The following is a 25,078-nucleotide window of genomic DNA, read 5'->3' as shown; positions in this document are numbered from 1 at the left end:
AAATGGCCAGAACACTGGTATATATCAGTTTGGCATTCTCCATGCATTTTGCATTAAGTTTTACAGCAGATAGAGAGTAAAATACTATGATAGTTGTTTGGGTCTACGTCCCATTGATGACTGCTCTCAGCTCATCCTCCCCTTTGATCAGGACCCTCTCCATATCTGTTGCATCACTGCCAGCCTTTGGGTGTCCTATTAAGCTTCTCTCTCTGGTTCTTTGATTCTACCACCTGCCTGTGCTCGCTGTGCTGTGGCAAACCATGACTGTTTCAGCCACCGAGCAGCCAGCATCTCTGCTTGCTGTGACCATGGATAACCCCTAGCGACTGCTTCACAATCACACGACCCACCCACCCGTGAATACTGAACAACAAGTGAGCCATCGATGTTTGCAAAGGAATCTCACCAGCAAATGCTCTGGTGTCCATTATAATGACTGTGACTGTGGCAGCACAGTCTCCTTGGCAATTAATTAAACTGTAAATTTAATTATCTTAATGGAAATATATTGCAGAAACAGTTGTGCAGCTGGTTAGAATATGCCTCTGTTAATAATATTATTATTTTTTTAAGTCTGCCAATTTTTTTATTTGGTGCAGTCTCTCTCATCCAGAGGAGATAACTGATTTGAGGCAGGGAAACCCTGCTTCTTTTTTAGCATGGAAGCAAAATCAAATTCAAAATCATACATATTTGCATCTTATCATAGAAGAAGGGTGCCTGTCAGAGCAATTTTACTGTCCCTTAGTGCTCAGCCAAGCCTTCCATGAAATGCTTCTGACTTGATATGATTGGCAACTGTTTAATGAGAATCTGTGTACCTTTGATTTCTAGACCCCACTAATGAACAGCATGTCAGTTTTCCCCTATTAGCAGAGAATACAGTCCTGGCTACCCTGGGTAATCAGTAGCGCAGCGTGTCCAAATGTCAGTCAAAGGGCACAATTGATATTTCATGCAGCTCCCTGTGGAAAATTCTCATCATCAATTCAAACTTTCAGATATTATTTCTCTCAGGTGATGTCATCTGCTCTGCCTAAGTGGCTGGAACACATTTTACCGTATGGTATGATAGCAAGGTTGTATTGATTGATGCACTCCCAGTATTTATCACATATTACAGCAACCTTACTGACTTTCTTGGGTTGTTTCTTTTATTTTCTTTATTTTCAGCTTGTTGGAAAACAGAAAGACTACAGCTCTGGCATCACTCTGTGCATTATTCCTATACCTGGGTCATGAGGTACAGTAGTCTGGGCAGGGTGATGGCCAGGTTGCTGTCGGGAAGAGAATCAGGACTGTTGTTGTTATGTTGGCCAAGTAGCAGAGATGGTTGCCAAATACGAGACCTAGATTCCAGTGGTTGATGCAGGTGTTACTGCTGTTTTGTCAAAATGTTTTATTTGTGCTCACACGGAGAGCCTACTACCCATACATTCCACTCTTCCTCAGCTTAATGGTGAACTCTGCCCAGTATTCTGCCTTAGCTCAGAAAATGTCAAATTCACTGTGCTTCCAGCCTTTTTAACTGCTGTTATTAAACCCCTCTCTTCTACCCACAAAACATAAACAACAAACCAGTTTCTTGTCTACCTTTTTCGTTAAATGTCCTTGAATGTTCAGGAGCTAACTAACTGCTAAATTACCTTGCTTGTAAACTTTTGAGACCCTTTCTGTCAGATATGACTGAAAGCTGATGCTATTGAAACCTCAGTATTAATGTACTAATTCTTCTCGATGAAAGCAGTTTTTCATACCTTAAAGCACAATATTTTACTCAACTTATTAACTTGTTAATAGTTGATCTTAATTAAAAAGAGACATTCATCTTTTCATATTGTTCATCTCTCTGCGCTCCATCTAAATACTTGGTATTCACCTTTACAGCTTTGGCATAAAATTCTGCTGATATGCAGATGATACTGAACCCTATGTTATGACTTGGGCTCTGTGAACTGCTGGCCTTCTCCACAGACGGATTGTATGTCTGTGCTTCCAATACGTTGTGTTTCTCTTCTTTCTTGGGTTGCTTGTTTGATCTGGTAATCTTTTCACGTCATATTTAAATTTTTCAGATTTTTCATGCCCATTGCATTGCAAACACTCAGTAGCTTTGGCAGGTTATTATTGTTCTTCTAATTTATAGGATTCTGGTGCATAATCATTGACTCAATCACTCATTTGCATTTATTTAACCATTGTTCTCTTCCCTAACATGTAATGTAAATCTTACTTTAGCAGTAAAGGTGGTTATTGGAGCCACCTTCATTGTGGACAGACATCTGAAGAAATCTCTAGATGAGTCAGAATGCTCAATGAGGGACTGCAGGAGGATTATTCACAGCTGAGTGCTGAAGGAGGCAAGGGAGTCTAATCACCAGCCAAGACTGAAGTCTGAAACACACAAAAAGACACACACACACACCTGGAGAGACCAGAATTACCACAAAACAAGGCACAGAACCAGGACCATGCTTCACTGGTTTCTAGCTCAACCTTTCTAACTCTGAGCTCATTTTGACATTAATACAAAATTTATGTGAGCTTTACTTGCAGAGAGTTTTCTCTTTAACTTTGACATTTTACTTATCTAAGCAAAATTTACAGATGTAGCTATTTCAGCCACCATAACCACTATGCTGCCATTGATTCCAAATATATTTTCCAACACATTCCGAAGGCATGTCTCCAGTTATTAGTTTGTGTGACTACTGCTGTGATAATGAGGATGTTGTACTGACAAAAAATAGGTAAGAATATATTACAGTTTTTATTTTTACCTTTTTCCAGTGCTTGCCTTAATATAAAATGACATATTTTTTCCAGATGGAGCTATACCAGTATGTTAATTGCTCTAGTGAAAAACCAATTCAATACATTTTGCAGAGTTATCACTCTGATTTTTATCAAGATCAAGAATTCTTTATTGTTATTATACATACGCATAACAAAATTTTGTCTGGTAGCTTTTGGCTTAAGAAAAAGACAGACAGAGACACAATACTTTAAAATATACAGACAGAAAAACCAACTATAGACACACTATACATGTGTACATTAAAATAAAAAATAAGGTAAGATAAGAATAGAATAAAATGAAATGTGCAATGGATCTTAGCAGCAGTATAAGTATGATGACCTATGCATTTATACTGTGCCACACTTACATCTCCTCACTGCGTTGTGATTTTGTGGTCCAAAGAGTGCCTGCTGTTACAGCAGCACGTACTTACAACTGAATGAAATCAAATAAGGGGTTGATAGGAACAAATAGGTTTGTGGACGTATGCTTCTTGTTAATGCCCCAATTCAATTAAAGCCCTATTTAACATGTCTCATACAGCCTAATCTCTTTGTGAAAAGATATGGATGACCAAAGGGGGTTATGTATGGACGAATAAATTTCCTCACACTTTGCTGAAAGTGATGACACCCCTCAGCTACTGTGATTATGACTGAATGATTCAGCCAGAGGTGGGTATTGGAAATAAAACTCAACTTGGAGTTACTACACCATGCTCAGAGAATCTGGCTGTCAAGGCCTCTTTCTTTGTAAATTCAATTAAAATGTCAGACTTGGTGTTGGTCCATGCATAACGCCAGGGTGTATTATATATTTTCTGGGACAGAGGAAGCGGGTGGGAAGGTTGAGAGAGTGAAGTGGTTGCTGTGTAGGAAAATTACTTTTCTTACAAAACTGCTAGCAACAAGGTTGACTATAGAGCATTTTTTTTTGTATTTTTGAGTATTGGTAAGTATATTCAAAAAAGAGCATGGTTTGAAAATAGATCTATACTCAAAGTGCAAATGGTTAATTAGAGATCATACACTGTAATAAATTGCTGTAAATTTGTGTGAAAATATCAACAGTATAAAAACCATTGTTTAGCTAACGACACACACTATGGATGTCAGCTAATGTTGGCCACTTATAGTTTAATATAACAGGGACTTCAATTATTTGTCCTGTTTATTTGTCCTAAATGTTCTTCAGTGTTTTTTTTTTTGTTTTGTTTTTTACATTTTTTTTTATTTCATAAGCTTAATAAATAATCATGGTTTAAAAACACACTTTGAAGCTGTGTTATTTGTCTCAACATTTCTTAAAGTTTAAAGTTTATCAAATTACAAGGTTTAGAAAAATGTCTCTGTAGTCCTTTTTGTCAGCAGTTAATAATAATATATAGTATCATGTATCTATCCTACTCTATTCTATATTGTATATGTACTGCATTTCACAGTAAAAATCTGTAAAGTACAAATAACAGTAATAAACTGCTAATCCTTTCATCAATATTTTACTGTAAAAGCAGAAAATAACATTTTTTGCTGTTTTTACAAAAACAGTAACAGTAAACTGTAAATTTTAGCAACAGCAATACTGTTAAATTTACAGTAAGATGATGGCAACTGTGCTGCCAGTTGATTACTGTTATTTTACAGGAAAATTTTTAACAGTGTTTGCAGTCCTATCCCTCTGCTCTACATTAAGATAAATGGACAGACAGACAGGCTGATTGACAAATAGCTGCTGACTTGCTTACTTACCTTTGACATTTCCTGGTGGTAGGTCAATATCAAATCTAAATAGAAATGCATCAAACAGAGTTCATGCAAGTTATCTAAACAATAATTAGGAAGTCTGCATGTTGTGTACAAAACTAAATCAGTTGCAATTTTTTAAATATCATCTTTGGTTCAGTAGACAGACAGAGACAAAGCGCAGCTCTGTGTGAATATTATAAATCTGTCATTTTTGACAGATGAGGATTGATTAATACAGCTGCCAAACCATTAGTCCTGTCATGGGGGAGAATTATTCATCTGTGTTGTTTTTTTCTTGTTTGATAACAGTCAGAGGTTATCAGTATTCCAGCACCAGTCTGTTCCAGGTATGTCGTAGATAATCACTGAAATGATGCTGAGTGCTCCGACATTATTTCTGACAACACATACAGGCAGTGACTCACACCCCAACTAATTTGGTGTATGAGAGAGCAGGATGTACATACAAACAAGACTAAAAGTCCAAAGCTCTGTTGCAGGCCCTTAGGGCTCCAATGTCCTTTATAAAAACTGCTGGACACATATACAAAGATAAAATTTGTTCTGGTGGTGAAACTAGAGAGACAGGCCTGCGAAATTGATCATCATTCTGGGAGCATGAATGTACTAAACAAATATACATGGTGCGTTATCAAGTGTACAAATTTGATATTTTGACCACAGGGTGGCAGAGGAGGTAAGCTCACAGAGAAAATACAAAGGGTATATCCTTGAGGGAGCATGAATGTATACTGTATTAAATTACTTTTAATTAGTAGAGACTTTTGTCCAGAACTTATGACTATGACATGGGGTTAGCTAAACTTTTAAGATTCATCCTCTGGGGATCACACTAAATCTCAAGCTAACGTGGCCAGCAGTGGTGGAGATAACATCTTGCTATTGACCGAAGTGTCTCATAATAGACAGACAGTGGACTGTGGACTGAAACTGTAACAGCTTGGGCAGTTTTCAGACATTCTAACAGAACCGCTTTGGTCTGGACTGATATATGTCAACAACTATGGCATGGATTGTCATGAAATTTAAGTCCTAATGATTCTGATGATCTTATCACATTTTATCTACTGTCACATTTATGGTTTGAATGGATTGCTAACATGCTAAATCAAGACCTGAAGATGGTAAACATTATTTCTGCTTATTATTATTCTGCTTTATTCTGCTTCAGCATCTTAGCATTGTCACTGTAACCATGTTAGCATGTTGACATTAGGCTCAAAACAGATTCTTTGCTACATGCTGCCTCCAGTCACAGTGCCTCTTGATGTCTTACTTTTGTCCAATAAGTAAAACCACTTGGGTTCAACTATGAAAAATGTGAGTCAAACTTTAAATATTGACACAGTTCTGCATATTGTCAAAATCTGTTACACCATGCTGTGCAGTTTTTGTGCCATGCTTGCAAAAAACACTTGAGGCTTGGGCTACTTATGTGTGTGCGTCATATTTATCAGACACTGGAGTTATTCTTAGTATTTTCCCAAATTGGCACAATATTGATATTGAGAAATCCAGCCAAAAATAACATGATGTTTGCTTGTTTGTTTGTTTATGTCAACACCGTCCCACTCTACTCCTGCCTTCCAAAATCCTCATCCCTGAGCAGGCAGAGGCAATTTTCGCTCCATTATGCTGTGAAAAGCTGAACAGGCTAGATGTACAAGCCCAGGACAAGCCAAGCCATTTATATGGCTTTACGTGTGAGGCTATTTTTAAAACAGCACAACATTGTCAACCAAATTGACTGCTTAAATCAGCTTGTTGTCTTTGCATGCTGCGTGTCACCAGTGTTTATATAAGCTGCAAATACATGTAAGGATATAAGCACACCTCTGCCTTCATCTCAAATGCTGTGTTTTCTCTCTCCCTCTTGCCAAAATATCCACAATAGCCAGTAAAAGGCACATAAATGCTGGTTCCTCTGAGTGACAGATAGAGATTGACAGTGTCTGTTAGAATGTGTTTAGAATAGGATGTTATAAGAGGCAGCATTTTTGGCATCAGGGTTGGATGTGTTTTGTTTTCTTGTCTATCTCTCCTGTCTGGGTCTTTGTGCCTTTGCAGAGGCTGCCTTTAAGAAATGCTTTTCCATTACAAACAGACATTTCTCAGAGGAACTGCTACTGATGCAAGTCATTCACCTGACAGTGGTGTCACATGTCTTCTTTGTCTTTGCCTTGCTCCTCACAATAATGTGCATCATTCTATTCATAGTCTGAATACACATTTTTTTTATGTTGTAGGGCAAGTAAATGAGTAATGGAATCAATGACTTGAAATAGCTTTAATTGATTGACTTTTTTCACTATTGTGCTCTTGCTCAGTTCAGCATATTACAATACTAATAGCGTATATTAAATATTGAACACTACAGGCTTGTTGGCATGAAACCAGTGTTCACAGATGAATGCAAAATAATCAGGGGGTGTTTCATGAATTGTAATTCAAGCAATAAATCAAAAGATAATTGCAGGTATAAAACTTCTATTTCACTGCAGATACTTTACAGTTGTCAGAAGACTGAAATTTGGTGCTGGGTGTATATAATTTGCCATCTTATAGGAAACACCATTCACTTTAACTGCAACTTTTATTTTCCTATTAGCAGATGTTGTGTTTACTTTGAGTATGATGCAGGAAATCAGTCTTCACAGGATCATTACAGATTCGTGTGCATGAGCTTCATACAGTAAAACTGCTGACACATTTTTGCTCTCCAAAGACAGATTTTCCTGTAAAGTTCCATACATTCCAGTTGGACATAGCATAAACTGAGAGAGCCCTCAAAGTTTTGTTTTAATTTTCTCCATCTGACAAGTCTATGATCAAAACAAAGAAGGTGTTTCTGCATTACCTTTGCCATTGCTTGGCATTTCAGCTAAATCATAGGGGGCATGTTATGGGAACTGACAGACTTCTGCAGAAATGAATGAGCCTCCTGTGCTCTGAGTCTGGAACAAGAGGCGGGAAGTCTCTGCGCAGAGAGATAAATTTAGGAGAGAAAATGTCAACTTCTGTTGTGTGCTAGATTTGAAATGCACCGGAGATGTGAAGGTGAGGCTGGAGCAACTCTCGGTTAAGTGCACATACACACCCTGATATACACACGCATACACAGAAAGAAACAACCTTCGACAAGGTTTTTGTAGTGTTTTACTCTTTCTAGCTGTGTTGTGAAGACTGAACCACATTCTTGTTAAATTTTCAGACTTTATCACAAATCCATTTAACTCAGTAATAATTCTTTAAAAGATGTAACCTTTATTTGAACTGTTTTTAGAGACTTCTAATCAGTTAGAAGTTAGTTGGCCCACCTCGATAGTTAGCCCACTTAATTTATTATTGCTCAGACAATGTGACAAATTAGAGAATGTCCATACTAATTAAGTAAGACAAGCTGGTCACTATAGCAACATATCTTGCATGCACATAGTACAGCACACTGATTAATTTAATGGAATATTAGCATAAAGACTGTGACAGTGTCCCCGGATGAAATTACTGGCATGACACGGTGGCCAAATATGTTTTCCTCCATGATTAAACGGTGAGGTCTCACTGGAAAGACAAACATTATGATTAACATTTTTTTTATCATATCACAGAAGGGATTATTTATGAGAGGCTGGGCAAAGGGTTAAGGAATACAACCCTGTTTGATGGTTGTATGCTTGCATATTGGACATTTTCATACCTCTGCATGTACTCCAGGCTTTCATATCATGGACAGGCAGGGGTATATTAGAAGTGATTATAAGCTGTTGATGCTTCCCTGTCTATCTGTTTGTCCATCTGTGGATCTATTGGACAGGGCATCCAATATATCACAACCCTCCCATTGTGTCTGTAATATACCCAAATGCATTTCATGTCTGCAGGGATAGATAGCGGGGGAATTTGACTAAGCTTACAAATCATTTTTAATGAATCGCTGCTGTGCCCCACAAACCCTCCCTTCTGCTGCTTTCAATTGTTTCACTCTCCTACTTATAATGTTTTAAAAAAAAAAAAAAAAAGCAAAGAGAGATGAGTTGTCTACATGCTTCCACTTGTATTTCAATCCCCTCAGCCCCATCCCCCTCCATCAACATCATCTGATATGAGCGCCAAACGAAAGGCAGGAAGGGCAAGAGATATTATTTAAATCATTTCAAGCAAATTATAAAGGAGGCGCACATTGTGAAAGCTTTTGTAAGTCTATTCTTTGATGAAGCATTGGTGGGAACACACACTCATGCACACAAATTGCAAAAAAGTTTATTAAATGGATTGCTTTCATTTGCCTCCAAGGCAGTTTGCATTATCACTGGCATGATAATACCGAGCCTCTGGCTGATATTAGACTGCCTTGGAGATAAAAGTATGCAACTACCCTTTTATGTATTCTCACAAATGTTCATTACAGGTGTGTGAAAGGAAAACAAATCAAAGGACAAACTAAACCCAGAGGACAGAAGAGGAAGAGGGGAGTAAGTAAGTCAGCGATGGCAGTGGTGATATGTGGTTTATGACAAGCAAATAAAGCACTTTAGAGTCATTTAGAAGCCTCTCCTTTAGCGTTGAGGTTTTTTTTGTAATCCTCACTCCAAACTCTGAGAACCAGGAACGCTGGCCAATTCATCATACACAGCAAATGCATTGACATGTGCTCGGCGCACTTGCAATGGCCCAGAAACCCACAAACAATAACAAAAAAGTACTAAAAGGATACGATGCCCTACCATTCAACTGAAACATATAGGGGACATGTTCAACAGTTTGCCCACAGGGAAATGTGACTTTTTTTTCTTTTCTTCCACAGACGTGTTACCAGAGGGACTATAAATAAAAAGACAAGATCGACATTTTTTGGAGTTGCACTATTGTGCTGATAAAGCAGGATTAACAGTAATATGCTCTGCGTTAGGTTCTGTTATCTTAACTTTTGGCCTCCTTTCACCAGGCATATGGAGAGAATCTGCACTCTGTTCTCTGTTCCTAATGAATGTGCGCTCTATTGGATGCTATACCGATACACCATCAAAGAGAATGATCATCACTGGTGCACACTTCATTTACTTCCTCATTTCTCTTTCTTATATTCTCTTGCCTTCCTCCCCCTCACTCGCTCTCTCTCCCTCTCTCTCTCTGTCGCTCTCACCCTCTTGTTCCTTTCTCCCTCTCCTCCGCTCCCTCTCATGAGGAGCGTACCTTATTGCAGCTGCATTAGGACCACTCTAATCTGTGTGGTGGGGTGAAATGGGATGTTCAATGGCTTTTTCTCGTTTCCTGGCTGAGAGGGCCGTGTAATGTGCTAATGGACTCTGTGCCTGCTGCCTGACCCCCCTGGTGGAGCATGCAGAGTCAGGGCTCGCAGCTGTGACTCCCCCCTCGCTACTATCTCAGCCAAACAAGTGTAGCCTCACTGAAATCTTTTTATAGTTGCAGAGAGACTGGCCATCCACTGCTAAGGTCATTAGAGCTTCCCAGGTGAGGGATCTGAACTCTCTGCTGCATCTCGGTGTGCTGTGCCAGTAATAGGTTTAGATAGACATGCACTCTGACATAAAACTGTTAAGTACTAGTGTATTATCAGCAGCCACATGCATCTATAGTATATTTTTGTTCTAGAGTGATATTTAGAGAGGAAAATATATCAGGCTCAGGCTGAAATAGTTATCTACTGTAAGGTTTTTTATATGCGAAGCACTCTATGGATCCAGAGTTAGTGTGGCTCTTCAGTCACTCATTCATTCACCCAGAACTTATCTGCTCCCAGTGGCCTTTACTAAGGCATGGCAATCACAAGAAACTGGCACATTCACTTATGCTCTCTGGAATATGTTGTTCATAACACTATGAGCTCTTGTTTTATTACTGATTCATTAGTATTGAGGCCATGTGGCATGTATTCACAAGAAAGAAGATAAAAAATAATTTAGCATTGTTCAAAACAGCAATTTCTTTTTGTTCATTTCATTTCTCAGAGATAATCCTCACAACTGATGATGATGCAATGTTTCATCAATACATTGTTTTTGATGGCAGAGAAATATTCACTATTTCAAAACATGTTTGATTCAGAGATGTGATTGCCTCTGAAAAAGTTCAAGCTCCAGTTTACGTTCACAATATTTCATCAGCATTCAACAATCATTAACAGTGGAAGGAGGTCGTACAAGAGCGGATGATGCAGCTGGATGAGGCATTTTCTATCATATCTGAATCGTTTTAGTCCTTTTCACATTTCTCAGCATGTTGGACATCGCAACTGTGAAGCAGCTGCAGGTTCTGAGCATTGACCAAAGTTAGCCACAAAGGGCTAATTTAGTCAAGAAAACCTGGTCCAAGGTGAGATGTGAAGACTTTTTGGTATTAAGATCTTGTTCTTTCAAAATGCTCCGCAATGGGTTCTATAAATGTTACATTATTGTATATAATACTGGGTTATTATGATGCAGTAGCAAGTATTGCTGCATTTTAGTGTTGTAGTTTACTGTGTTAAAGCCTGTTTTACTCATTTTATATACTTTAAAATCTTTATCTGCAAAGTAACTATTAAGTACAGCTGTCAAATAATGTAGAAGAGTAACAATAACAAGTAGCATAAATTTAAAATACTTTAGTAAAGTACAGGTAATTCAGACTCATACTGAAAGTGCAGCACTTGATTCAGTTTGGAACATTCCACAGGAATAATGCTTTCATTATATTTCTCTCAGGGCAAGGCAAAAGAGAGAAGATGTGACAATGGACTCAAATCTGCAAGATGAATATAAAGATAGCAATGTTTGAGTCAGAGTATAAAAAAACGGAATGGCAACAGTGCCTCTGTTCTGCAGGAGCTAATGTTGTTCATGGCATCATAGATTCTGAGTGAGATCTCAATTACGGAGCCTGCTGCGTGGTTAGTAGTGTCATCATGTTTCTGCACTAAAAGTGTTTTTAGAGGTCTGACTTCCAGACCACAAGTAATTCTGAGCTCAGTGTGAGCATAGCATCTCACCAAGTGGTTTGGCACTTTGCAGCATGTGTGAATGGAATCTGATTTGTGCACATGCAGGCCTTCCTCTAAAAGTAGCCTTGTACTACATACAGTAGTATGAAAAATCCCATTTAAGTCACTGGTATAAGATTAGCTAGTTACTAGTTTTAATGACAGAGATTCAATTGACCATAATGCAATGTAGCTACAAAACATGATACAAGTTGAATCTGGTTTATTTCTTGTTTTTCTCCAATACTGTCACTGGACGGGGATAGAAGTGACTGAAAATCAGTCTGGGGAATAAAGGAAGTTATTGTCTAAAGAAATAGATAAGGCAGGCTGACAGGAAGTGACACAGCAAAAAGAACGATGACAACACATAAGCAAAAGATTACCCCTGGAGTTCACTTAACATGAGCTTTTCCTTATCCAAACAGGAGAAGACACATGTCTGACTTAGTGAGCTGATGGAGCACGCTGCAGGACGTGAAAGTATATGGAATCATTTGTTCAGAAGAAAATGCTGATCTCGCAATTCTAAGAAATCATTTAAAATATTTTTGCATTTAAAAGGATTCAAAGGCTTCTCAGAAATGTCATTGCAATCTGTTGACCTCAGATGTCTTGCTAAACAACAAACAGAATTACAAACACCTAGTCCTTGGCAGAGATAAGAGGGAACAACTAGAACTCTTTTCAATGTGTGTTCTGTGCTCTCACTAGACCAGGGAAAATTTTTTATATCTTTATAGAAAGTAATGATGGATGATCACTGTGATCTAGACCCTGTTAACATTTTATTGTAAAAAAAAAATGCTTGCTGAGAGGAAATGTAGGTGTTCTCTTACCTTAACAGCTCCCTCGAATGCCCACCATCACCTTTAAAGGGCTTGAGGAGACCATCATCACACATCAGAGCTGGATTTTTGCCTGACTCTGTGTAACCTTAGAACATCCTATCAGAGAGCTTAAAAGCACCAGCACCAGTACTGATGCATGTATAACACAATTTTTATAGTTCTTTGACTTCTCTGAAAAGTGTCCACACTATTTTAACTTGTCCCTAAAGCCACTCTAGTGACCACATGCAGTGCAGAGAAGGAAATGGGATGCTGGCAGCCCGCGGCAGTGTGACATTTTGAATCAAGATACACGCAGTTACACTCAGCAAATCAGAAGTTATTCTTCCCTTTTGACTTGGAGTTTTTCATTTTCACAGGCGACCGCAAATTGAGCCGCTGGGGTTTTTTGCTTTTATCTAGCAGACGTTATAAGTGGCATCCAGCTGCAAAATGTTTTTCTTTTCAACTTGTTTCACTGACCTTGAGAGATAAACACATAAATGTGTTTTGTAACATTACAAATGTGACAAGTGAGTCAACAATTAAAACACTAGATGTAAGCTAGTAATATATTTCTTTTTTAGAAGATGATTTAGTATTCTGCAAGAAATATAATCACACAGTATGACAAGATTACTTCAGGGACAGTGGAAAATGCAGCGCAAATGTGGGCACAATGAAAATGATAAAACAAACAAACAAACAAACAAAATCTAGCATGAATAAATTATTTAGTTGTATGGTGAATGCCCTGCAGAATATATTCATCTGCTCTAAACATTTTATGAAATATAAATGTATGAATTACCCTTAACTCAGCTGTGCCTTCAGGAATACCAAATAATGACAAAATGTAAAGTAAACTGAAGCAATGTCGGCAGCCAACAGTATGTAAAATTGATGTTTTTTTTAATGTCTTTTTTAAGCAAAAAGCCAAGATTAAAAACAAGCTATAACTGACCCAAAAATAAGCTAAAATCAAAAAAAAAAAAAAAAAAATCAAATTGCCAAGAATAAGCTAAAAACCATCTAAAATCAAGCCAAAAACAAGCTATAGAATTAAGCTAAAACCAAAATAAAACAAACTTAAAATCAAGTTAAAATCCAGCCAACAACCAAACTAAAACCAAGTTAATATAAAACTGAAATTAAAATAACATCAAGTCAAACGTTTTTTTTTTTTTTTTTTTGTTAACACCGAACCAAGTAAGCTAGAAATCAAGTTAAATCAAGCCAAAAGACAAATTAAAATCTAGAAAAGGAAAGACTCTAAAATCAATACACAAAATTAAGGTAAAAATCAAGATAATCATAAGCAGTGGAAGAATCAGGAGGCAGGGTGGTACTGACATACTTCAAGGTGACTTTCAAGTAATCCATAACAACCATGTGGCTAATTCACAGTTGCTGAGAGACCATTGTTACTGTAATATGTCTCAATTAAAGAATGACCTTTAGGTATAATTCTACTTTCAAATGTTCCACCTCTTGGGGATACTGTGGTCTGCCTATCTGCTTCATTGTCTTTAAAGTCACTTTTCATTCCTTTAAGCCAGCGTGTAGTTGTGCACCCCCAGAGACATTCCCTGAGGCTCACCTGCCCACAAAATCTCCCACACCCATGGGAAAAGGAGTGGAGCCAATACAGAAGAAGAAAGGAAACTGATCTTTTTCTGTCTCTGTCTTTAGTCTTTTCATCGTCCACAAACCTCACCTCGTGTGAGCTAGATGAGCCTCATTAGTAACATGGATGCTGGTTTGTATTTCAAAGCCTCTCTACAGTGTGGTGACCAGGTGTGTTTAAGAACATGCATTCATTCTCTGCTTTTGATCATAGCCTTCAGCATTTCCCTGCCCTTTCCCATTTCACATGCAAATTCATGGCATGATTACTGCTTATGATTTGTGTGTGTGTGTGTGTGTGTGTGTGTGTGTATGTATGTGCGTGTGCATGTTTTCATTTTTAATGTGGTTATTGAAAGACACAAACGAGAAAACCCAGTTATGTTGTGATCTTGGGCGTGCACCATGCTGTGTGAATCACTTTGAAACTTGAGATTGCACTTTACTATAACACTATAAACCTAGTGTGCCCCTGAATTGCCTGAAAATTTAAAGAAATAAACAGGAATAAAATACAAATCTTAGTAATAAAGTTGTGAGCCAGTTCTTTTATACTGGGTCTACAGCATACTTTGGAATCAGCATTTATTAAACTCCATCATACTCACAGATGGCACCATCTTCGCAAACCCATGTTGCGTAGCTGATCAGACACAACTTTTCATTAAATTCTAGGAGAGATCCCAAGGATATGTGGAATATATGTATAAATTAAATTCAGGACAAGCAATAAAAAAAAGCCATAAAAACATGACATCTCAAGTATATTTCCCTCAGTGTGTGTACTGTACCATATACACTGTGAAATAAGATAGAAAAGTTTTGCCTTTGAAGAGTTCTAACTCAAATCTGGACTATACGTAACGCTGATCATATTTTGTCATATACCTTTAAATAAACAGGCTCAACATTATTTCAAAGTATTTTATTTTATTTTATTTGTTCAGCTATCCATCTTCATGGTTATTTCATCCTTGAAGCTCAGTTTTTCCTGTCACATTGGCTGAAGCATCATCAGCTCTCTCACTCATTTCCTCTTTGTCCTGTCTCACTGTGCACATTTAAACCGATGCCTCAGGGAACAGCTAGAGGTGTGAACCAGCCCTTTTAGTGGAGAAAATGGAGTTCAGACAGACCAGCTGACATTTAAATTCTCTGAGGATCAGAGCAGAGATACTTTAAGAGCAGGACTTGAAACCAGAAGTTTATTGGCTACATTTTTTATCCAGCAAGGATTCTGGATAGGTTTGAATGCCAGCGACTGACAAATAATAAAAGAGAAGTCAAATGAAAGTTATAGCCTCTTCTTGTTTTTATATATGAATGCTGACTATTCTGTATAGTGGTCTTTAGTCTCTTTTTTGTCTAATACTATTCCTCAGTTACTGTTGTCATCACATTTCTGTAAAGGCTGAGTGAATATTCTCTGGGACCCAGAGGTGTCTTTTTTAACACTTACACAAATTTATTCTTTACATCATTTAATAAGAGATGTTATAGTGAATATATTAAAGGGCCACCCCAGCTATTACTGCCCAGCTTGTAACAGATTTATAACAGAAAGCCTGGTCATGAACTAGGCGCATGAACTAGGGGTAAGAAGGTAGATTCTCCATTGAGGATGACACAGAGTTTTTATGGAAACTGTAGAATCAAGTTTTATCGAGCTTGAGTGTGGACTAAAGTCAGCCTCTACACTGACTTAAATTTTCCATTTTTTTGGTCTGTTTTTTACAACTTATAGTAGTAGTAGTTTTTATGCTTGAATGGTGTATGCTCTCTAATCATAATTCTCATACTTGTTGACTAATCTTATGTATCTGCAGCCATCAAAACACTGTGTGCAAAGAAATATCTTAACATATTGCTCTTTTTTGCCATTTACAGCTGTGTACGTAGTGCTCATTAAATCAAAATTTCACATTTGCCTTTTGATTCCTGGCACTTAATATCATTGCCATTAAGGATTCTTGATGACATGAACAAGGGGTCTGAAAATGAAAAAGAAAAATCAATCATAGTTTATTCTTTAATTGATTTGTTTGAAGGATGTCTGGTTTGGTTTTTATGATGAATTAATATTCCTTTTAGTTCTTTTCATATGTCTTGTGGAATGATATTTGAAATTGAAATAGCGCCTCTGGGCTTTTCTTATTTGCACTAACAATTTTCATTATCAAGACTGCAGTGCATTTTGTATTCTCTTGGTTTTGTTATGCAGGCTTTTATTAAGTAAATGCTGTCTGGTCTGTCAGTGATAAAGTATGAGTTGAGAAACACCACCAGTCCATTATGGAGGTGGATACATGGTCCATATCAACAGGAATATAAAGCTTAGACCTATTTGGAAACATGTGAAAAGAAATGTCTGCTGCTTTCAAAGGACTAATCCTGAAACACCACCTTATAAGCTGTTGTTTTTTTTTTTTCTTTCGTGCTTCAAAATACAAAGCTGATTTCCAGAATTGAATTCAGGCAAATGAAAGCCTCTGGGTGGACATTTGGTTCAGCTCTACTGCTGATTCATTTTGGTGCATTTGGAGGGAATTCAGTCAGTTTTGACTTAATGATTCTGAGCAGGCTTCTCTCTTTTGAAAAGATATGACAAGTGGCATGTTTTTTTCACCTTTCTTTTTTCCTTTGAAGCTTTTTCACTTCCTGCCCACCATCCTGAAAACCTTTTTGCTGGCATTTTATCTTTGTGACATACCTCACTCCTTTCAACCACCAATTCATTTTGTAACGGCTAGGGTAATTTTTAAAATATATTTTCTCCTGACAACCTGGCAATCACCTCCATTTATCTTATTACCCCTTCACACTATTTGTCATTTTTATTTACCCTCTCTGTCTTCTAGCAGGCTAGAGCTTCGTCAAAGTCCCTGTGAGCGACCTCTCCTCCACAGTATATACTATTAACATATGTTGACAGTGCACTATTTTCAGGATTATTATACAAGATTTCAGTGGGTATTCACTGAAAGACATCAATCAAACTGTAGCTTAAGTCCACTACTGTCATTTTTGCAGAATTCTCTCTCAAAAGCTGAAATGTTTGTTTTCCAAAAATGTCTTGTGTGTTTTCTGAACTGTCACTAGAGCTGTCATTCCACTGTCCACATTTTCTTTTTTTCACCTTTTCCCAGCTGGGAGTAGCTATTTTTGTTGTGCTTTGCATTGTGGGACAACACTGTCAATCAAAAAGAAGAATTTAGGATGCTTACTGGTATTTTATATCAACAGAGTCCATTTTGTCATTAAGCCAGTGTGACTACATTGTACACTGTACATTTGAATACAATTAGAATTGTATTTAACACATTTTAAATGCATGCATGTTTGCATAAGTGCTACAGACCTAATTGCTGACACACTGGAGTGGGCACATAGTGACACCTGCAAGGCGTCAAGTCAGGTACAGTGTACGACAACTGGCAGAAGAGATGGCAGCGGCTGGAATTGTTTGTTTGCTACAATAAGCCTCACCCTCCTTAGTAGGAAGTTTTTCCTTGCCACAGTCGCCTAGTGCTTGCTCATGGTGGGATCTGTTGGGTTTTTCTCTGTAAATCTTATAAGATAAAGAGTACGGTCTAGACCTGCTCTATATGTACAGCGTCTCGAGATAACTTCTGTTGTGAATTGGCGCTATATAAATAAAATTTGACTTGACTTGACTTGACTAGTTATTGTCGTCACACTTCTCATTTCTACCTGGCAACAATTTTATCTGAAATGACAACAGTTGTGAGCAGATGTTATCAGCTATGGCTAGATAGCTAAGTAAACTAATGTTTATCTTAATGAGCGGGTTGAAAATGTTGTCCCTAGTTAACTTTTTAATGTCTCCTGCTCACACAGTTTAAAATGAAAAACATAGTCTTAAATATGCAGTTGAGTGGCTAGAGTATATCACACTAAAAGCAGGGATACTATATAGTGGATGTGTGAGCTAGCTCGCCTGACATGCTAAAGTTTGCATCCACAGCTTGACAGACCTGCTGTGTCTAACTCCAGATGCTTGGACGATCACTGTTTGGGGGAGGGGTTCAGCAATAATCAATTAGATTTCATCCAATCAGAATTCTTGCAAACTTTGATGATGTATTGGCTGTAGCATAAAATGTTAAGTGCTCGCTTGCTTGAGTCTACATCCACATGCTGGGAGGTAGTTGTTCTTTCTACAGCACCTGATTCTGTGATAACTGGAGTGACAGGCGAGTACAGCCCAGTGAGAGAGAACAATGACAGCTTGATTGACTTAGAGAGGGACGTAAATGGGCCGCCAGCGTGCCCAATGAGTGTAAAGTGGCATATTCAGCCCCTGCTGTCAGCCCCCTCTCAACCTCTACGTCTTAATGTGATTAGAGGCTTTAATTAACCCCAAGATGCCTCCTCCCATGACTCTCTAACAACACTCTCAAAGGCAACTCAACTGACGAAGTCATTCTTAGGCTTAGTTTGTCTGCTCTGTGAAGTCCTTCCATTTATCTCTCAGTTTGTTGCTCTTTATGTCGCTTTCTGACATGTTTTTCTTTGCTCATTCCAACTGTCTCATATTTCATTCATGAAATCAGATTATTTCTCCTTCGAGTCTGCTCTGTGGCCTGATGTCATTTTATTCTCTGCCAGGGTGTCATCTCCTCTGTCTGCATGAAATAATGCGATTTGCTTTTTCCTTTCATCCTATTTGTTGGACTAACTATATTTAAACAGCTTTAGAACATCATACAAGACGAATTTATGGAAGGATAAATGAGAAAATGTAATAATCTCCATTAGATCATTAGGAGTAGAATGTGTCATCTTAATTAGCCTGACAAACAAGTACAGAGTTGACAGACAGATATTTTATCATTCCTAATGCACGCATACATGCAATCTGACAATTTCATATTTTTAAACTTTAATTGAGTCATTATTGACTGGTCTAGCTCGCAACAAACAGGCGTGCAGGTGTGATTTACACAACTCTCCAAAAATAGAGCTCCTCTATCCTTTAATCACCTGGAAACTGTGATTGATTCCTTTGTGTTTTCATGCCGTGACTGCTGTAACGCCCTGAACACCTGTCTTACCCATCAGAACATATCTGCCCACTAGTCAGCCTGTCATGCTGCTAAGCAACAGCAAATTAGCTTCAGTGTGGTGCTGGATTGACTTAAGTTTTATTTTCATCACTTGCTGCACCTTTTGTAAAAGAACTTAATTACCGTATATCGCTGTGCTTTTGCTTTTGAGGACAACTGCAGCTTGATATTCATGGACGGCTCCATTGTCCAATGTGGAGCCATGATGCCTTTCACATATTGCATTTTGGGCACAAGCTGGGATGTCAAGTGTCCCTTTTATGCCATTACTTACATGGTCATGCCCTGCCCAGACATCCACCTCTGTCTCGATACATACAATGCACAGTGCTTCCTGCACTGGCATTGAATGTTGGCATTGGATGTAAATAGTGAAGTACAAAATCCTCCAATATGGAAGTAAATCTGGATACTGGGCTGGAAAACCACATGCTTAACCTTGTACTATCAACAGTGGACAAAGACCACAAAAAGTATTGATGTAGATGTAAAGCAGTAGGTGTGAGTGTATGACACTGCATGCCCATGTGTGTCTCCATATCCTCCTGAGACCCGGCCCATTCATTTATGTCCTTTATAATGGACATTTTGTTCACCTTTATCTTTCTTAAGTATTTGGAGTTACCCTTCCAAGCCAAAGATATAATCTGCTCCTTTTTTCTTGTTTTCTAAATTTAGTTCTATTTTCACACAGATATCGTCCTGTTGTCCTCTACAATGGACATGCTGTGAAATTAAAATAAAAAATATATTTAAAAAAATTAAAATTGTAAGGTGTTTTTTTTGGCCCAAATAGATAGGAAATCACAAAAAAACAGAAATTGTAAGACACTTTTTCCCTTGGTTCTCAGGAGGATATGAGGTGAAATGAAGCCACATGTCAACAATGTGTCAGCAGGCCATTTGTATCTGCTTTATCCCTTCCAACATGGCCGCCTGGAATAAGTGCCATTGGTGAGCAGCATTGAAACTGGACATGTGGGCTGTCCCATCATGCCAGCATCTAACAAGCTGACAAGTGGCTGTAATGGCTACCTGCCGTGATTTGTCTAAACTGGCACTCAGACATGCACCTGCGGAGTGCCTCCACACCCACAGCTCTCACATCAGTGGGCACCAGATGGACGTTAGAGATGGGAATGAAAGTGCAAGGATGACCCAGAGCTCCAACCATCCATGAAACCCCCAAGCATTTGTGAGAGAGAGGTTTTCTTTGACGAGTCCGGCAGCAGAGCAGAGCCTTGAGATACCCACTGGAGCCAAATGTGCAGTATGATCACACACTTTGCATATCTAATCAGATAAATGTAGAGGGACAGTAAATCCATTACCCCCAAGCTGCAGGAGGAGTTTAGAACATCCCCAGCGGTGATACAGAGGCTCTCTGAAGCTCATAGCTCCAGGCAAGGCTTACGAAGCTGATTGTCCAGGAAATACATGACCCATCATGCCCATCGTCATGATCTCAAGCTTACTGTGTTCTCCACTATAAACTGGTAATAAGAACCATATATGACTATGACCATCTGTTTCTGCACAAAAATGAGGAAGTAATCTGGTAAACTGGAAGCACAGCATGCCATTCATCTTTCCGGCTGTGTCTGGATGCTGTCAATCCATGTGCACATTGAATCATCAAAGAAAGATGATTACACAGCAAGACACGTGGCTTTCTGACAGATGTGGTGAACCTCATACTTAACATCAACAAAGCTGCCAAGGAAACATAAGACTGCAGCAGGATGAAAGAACAAGCAGTGGTCTTTGAGGCCTTGAAAATCCACACAATTTCCAACGACATGAACACCTCACAGTGTCCTCTTTTTAGAGTAAAGTCCATTGTGCTTTCCTTTTATTCACAATGTGTTTATAATCTGTGTGCAATCTTAAATATTATTATCTGCATGGAAGACTGCCACAATAAATCCCAGGCCGATTTTCTCATTGGCATTAAATGGATCATCACAATGGATGCTGTTGTGAATGACAGGTGAATAATAAGCAGTAAACACAGAACACAAAAACATCCAGAGCACTGAAAACATGTGAAGTTGCATTTTCCATTTTCTTATCTTGACACAACAATCACAGTCAGGTTTTCTATTAAGCCACAGTTGCGTTCTTTCTTTTTCTTTTCAACATATTAGAGTGGTCTGCCTATGTCTTCCTCTGTGCACATATTTGGGAACAACTAATAATGAATGTTGGCAGTACAGATATATACACACCCGACAATAACACAGGCATCTTAAAGAGGACCCTGAGTCCTTTTCAGTTGAAAATACTTTTTCACTCTTTTTTAGTGTGGGTGGCAAAAATCTACAGTAATGGTGATAGTTGCTAAATAAAGAGAGTGCATGTGGTGCAAATATACAGAGGGTGTACAGACTATAACATTAAAGCAAATATTGACAGAAGTGGGATGGAGTGTGGGCTGAAAGGAGCATTAAAATTCAAACTTTGCCAACAAGTCACACACAAGAGCTAAAATACTGATTTGAAAATATTTGTTGGTGATTAATGATTGATGATATTTGCAAGTTAATTAAGTTTTTATTGTTCCTAATTTGCCTAATGTTACACCTGTGAAGCACTTAAGAATGACATTACTTTGCCGCACTGCAGTAATCAATTTAATCATTATATAATCAAAATGAAAATGTAACCAATTTTGGGGCATTACACAATGACCGTTTAGCTAAATGTAATCAAATGAACAGGCGTGGCATGTGCATAAATCAACATAAACCCCCACACTCTATGTACCGAATAATGCTGAAACACAGTGTTGTCATGATGATGTTTCAGTTTCCTAGCAACAGAACATATTCAACACTTGTCTTCTGTCTTCATTTTTTTCTTAATGGGAGGGATGACTGCAGGACCAAGCAGCGAACCAGCCTCTGATTAAAATCAGACATTGCATGGCACTTCAGATGAAGGAGGGAAAACAACATGTGTGTTACATGTCCCTGACTAAAAATACACCCAATGTGAAATTTGTCTCCATCACCACCACTACCACTCCCCTGAAAGCCTATCATCACATTTGAACATGACTTGCTGCACGAACTGAAGATCAGTATCACAGGTTAGGAAAGAAAACAGCTCTGGGAACAGCAGGTCAGACAGACCTTCATAAGCTCCACTCACAGAGTGCTCTATTGCGGGTTTTGCCTTTGCAAGTCAGTGTTTTCATTTCCAGGCAAGGACTTGTGAGTGTTAAGAGCCTTTAATGAAGGAACCTGACAGTGTTGTTAAGCACAGAGCAGATGTGTAAAATAATTTATCTTATGAACTCATTAAGTCACACACTATGTTTGACCAAATATTAGATATTTCAGTCGCACTTCACATTCCAATGCAGTAAAGGGATAGTCAGTTATTTTGTATGTATACTTAATATCAACAGATATGCTTCAAGATGATCATCAGTCAAACCAGTCTCTTTAGTCTTCTGATTAGATAAGTGGATAATTGTGGCAGCTGCTATTTGTATATAGAGTACATTGTGATGCTGCCCATTTACCTGATGAGGGTTGTGCCATCCAAAATATTCTAATCAAATAAATATTTCAGCAGTGCGAACAAGACAGTGTGCAGGGGTTCTTCTCATGGGGCAAAACGTGGTATTGATGGGGTAACATCAGGTTGTATCAGTGTAATATTTTGTCAGTAATAATGGGGTGATAGCATTACCAACATTAGAATTTTCCAGCTCTGATTCATGATTAGATACATACGTGACAGCACTTTTCTGAAGGTGAAGGTACTATACTGATATTATCCTACAAGTAACTGTGAAAACATCAAACTAATATAACTTAATATTGATAGAAAATTGCCCTGTTATCACCTATTGTTTCTCTCATTTTCAATCAACATACTATCACCTATTACCTCCATTAATAAATTAAACATTAATATTATCCCATTATTACTTGACTTTAATAGCAGAATAATTACCTCATTATTACCATATTACTGTCCTTTATTATCTTGCACCTAATTGTACTCTTGTTTTACCCTATTTTACCCTGTTACAGAAATTAAATCCTAATATTACCATTTTCTCATTCATTTTAATAAGACGTTACCTGGTTATTACCTCTGTAATCACCATTTGCATACTGTTAACTTGGTGTATTATATTACTGCCATTATTAGTAAGGTGGAATGTATAGTCCCACAGACATTTACAGCAAATCAAAACAATCCCCCAGTTTCACCATTTCATCTCAAATTTGACAAAAGTACAGAAATATTTACAGATGTGAATGACTTTGTATGAGTCCGCCAAGTGACCACCATGTCCTCTCAGGGGAGTCCAACAAATTGCTCCACTTCCTGATTTCCATGGCAACCTCCATTTCCATCACAGTGTGATTTTGGATAGGAGACTCAGTTTCACCCAGTCTGCCATCTGTCTCTCCAATATGGAGGTTTGTTTTGGGTTTTTTTTTTTTTTTTTTTTTTTTTTTTACAAAGGGAAAAAAAGACAGCCTTTTAGGTGGAAGTAAAAGAGGAAAGGATTGGCAGAGCACCAAACAGATTCCTTCCACTTGTTTATGTAAATTATTCATGCTATTGATGCATTATGCATCCGGTATGAGACACACGCAAATCAAGCAGCACTGTTTCATGTTTTGTCTCCATGTAAGCAGGTACTAATTTGGCATGGTCATAGTCATACTGAGTTCTGTCTAGCACCCATTCACAAGCTATTCTGGGCACAGAGCCTGACTGAGGCTGCATCTGAATACAAAGATGAAGCTGTGATTTTGCCTGTATATGGTTTGGCAAAATTATAGACATGTCACTTACACAACACTGAAGGTCATATTAAAACTTTGGCTGCAGTTTGCAGCTGGTACTGTAACATGTAAACTATTTGTTTTGTTGACTGTCAAGTGAATGAACAGTTGGAAAATTGACCAGATGTACGAGGTAGAGAGAGGTCAGAAGATTGAGAAACATCCCAACCTCCCCTTTTTTTCCGCTGGCAAGCAGACGAAACATTCTGCACATATAAATACCAAACAATAGTATTCACACCTTCACATATTTTATTTGTTTCCCCTGCGGAGACTATACCTGTACCAGTACACCCTGTCCTTCACATACTCCTTGTCCCTGCTGGAGAGAAATGAAATGGAGATGTGGTTAGTCGTTTCAGGCAACATGGCAACAGGGGACAATCTGGTCTCCTCTACTATGTGCCTCAAAGCAATAACCTTGCACAGTTTCATGCATCTGAGGCCATCCTATAAGTTTAGAAGTATGGAGAAAGATTAAGTCAGTTAACCAGTCTCAGTGCCTGTACTCGCTGACTCACAGACATTGACACTCGTTCCAGATAAAGAAACTCTCGGCCTCGGGGCTGTCCCACTGTGCTAAGGGCGGGAGGGCTGTCTCGCAGGCATTTTGAGTCCTTTGTGCACACTGTATATAGGTCTGCAAAACTGCAGACTTTGCTTGAGGCAACAGCCCATGATTCATAGCTTCATAACGTTAGGGATGGGCATGAGAGACCAGGCCCCAGTGTCAAAGACAGACAAAATGGAGGAATGTGGCACGAACAAATATACATTTTCCAATTATGCTTCAGTCTCATTTAATTCAATAATATTTTATTACAGATTGAATTAAATATTACATATGATGCTTACCTTGTTCAAATTCAAATAGAAATCATATACTGTGAGTTTCATTACTTTATGTTACAAACATTCCAAACATTTCTGAACAACTTGAAATTTTTTTTTGTATTTTAGTATCTCATTTGAATCATGTAGTTATTGTTAGTTTTTGATCTGATTTTATTCAGTAAACATTTGTTCAGTTCTCTTTATCTTGCAGTTTTAGTTTCTTCATGTGCTGTTGCCTTATTTGATGCGACAGTCACTATGGTTACTGCCTCTTTATGTAATTTGTCTTAACTGTTTTGTTGCCATAGATTCAGATGAAGATTGTCCATTACGTGGTTA

The 25,078-nt window shown here is 38.2% G+C and overlaps 1 long non-coding RNA gene across 3 annotated transcripts in view; it reads right to left on the bottom strand.

Moving 5' to 3' along the window:
- LOC108896805 (uncharacterized) overlaps window positions 1–25,078 on the bottom strand; it is a 164,873-nt gene that overhangs the window by 5,344 nt on the left and 134,451 nt on the right. For 2 of the 3 annotated variants that reach the window (XR_001963182.2, XR_001963183.2), the window contains exon 5: window positions 2,237–2,397. This is a non-coding gene — a long non-coding RNA (uncharacterized LOC108896805). Of the gene's footprint in view, window positions 1–2,236; window positions 2,398–23,639; window positions 24,228–25,078 lie in introns of those variants that run through there. The other variant, XR_001963185.2, reaches the window with a different exon arrangement.

Source organism: Lates calcarifer, linkage group LG7_1, assembly GCF_001640805.2.
Source record: "Lates calcarifer isolate ASB-BC8 linkage group LG7_1, TLL_Latcal_v3, whole genome shotgun sequence".
Classification (NCBI taxonomy): Eukaryota; Metazoa; Chordata; class Actinopteri; family Centropomidae; genus Lates; species Lates calcarifer.
Note: the sequence above shows the minus strand (reverse complement) of the source record. Positions and strands in the feature narration are given on the sequence as shown.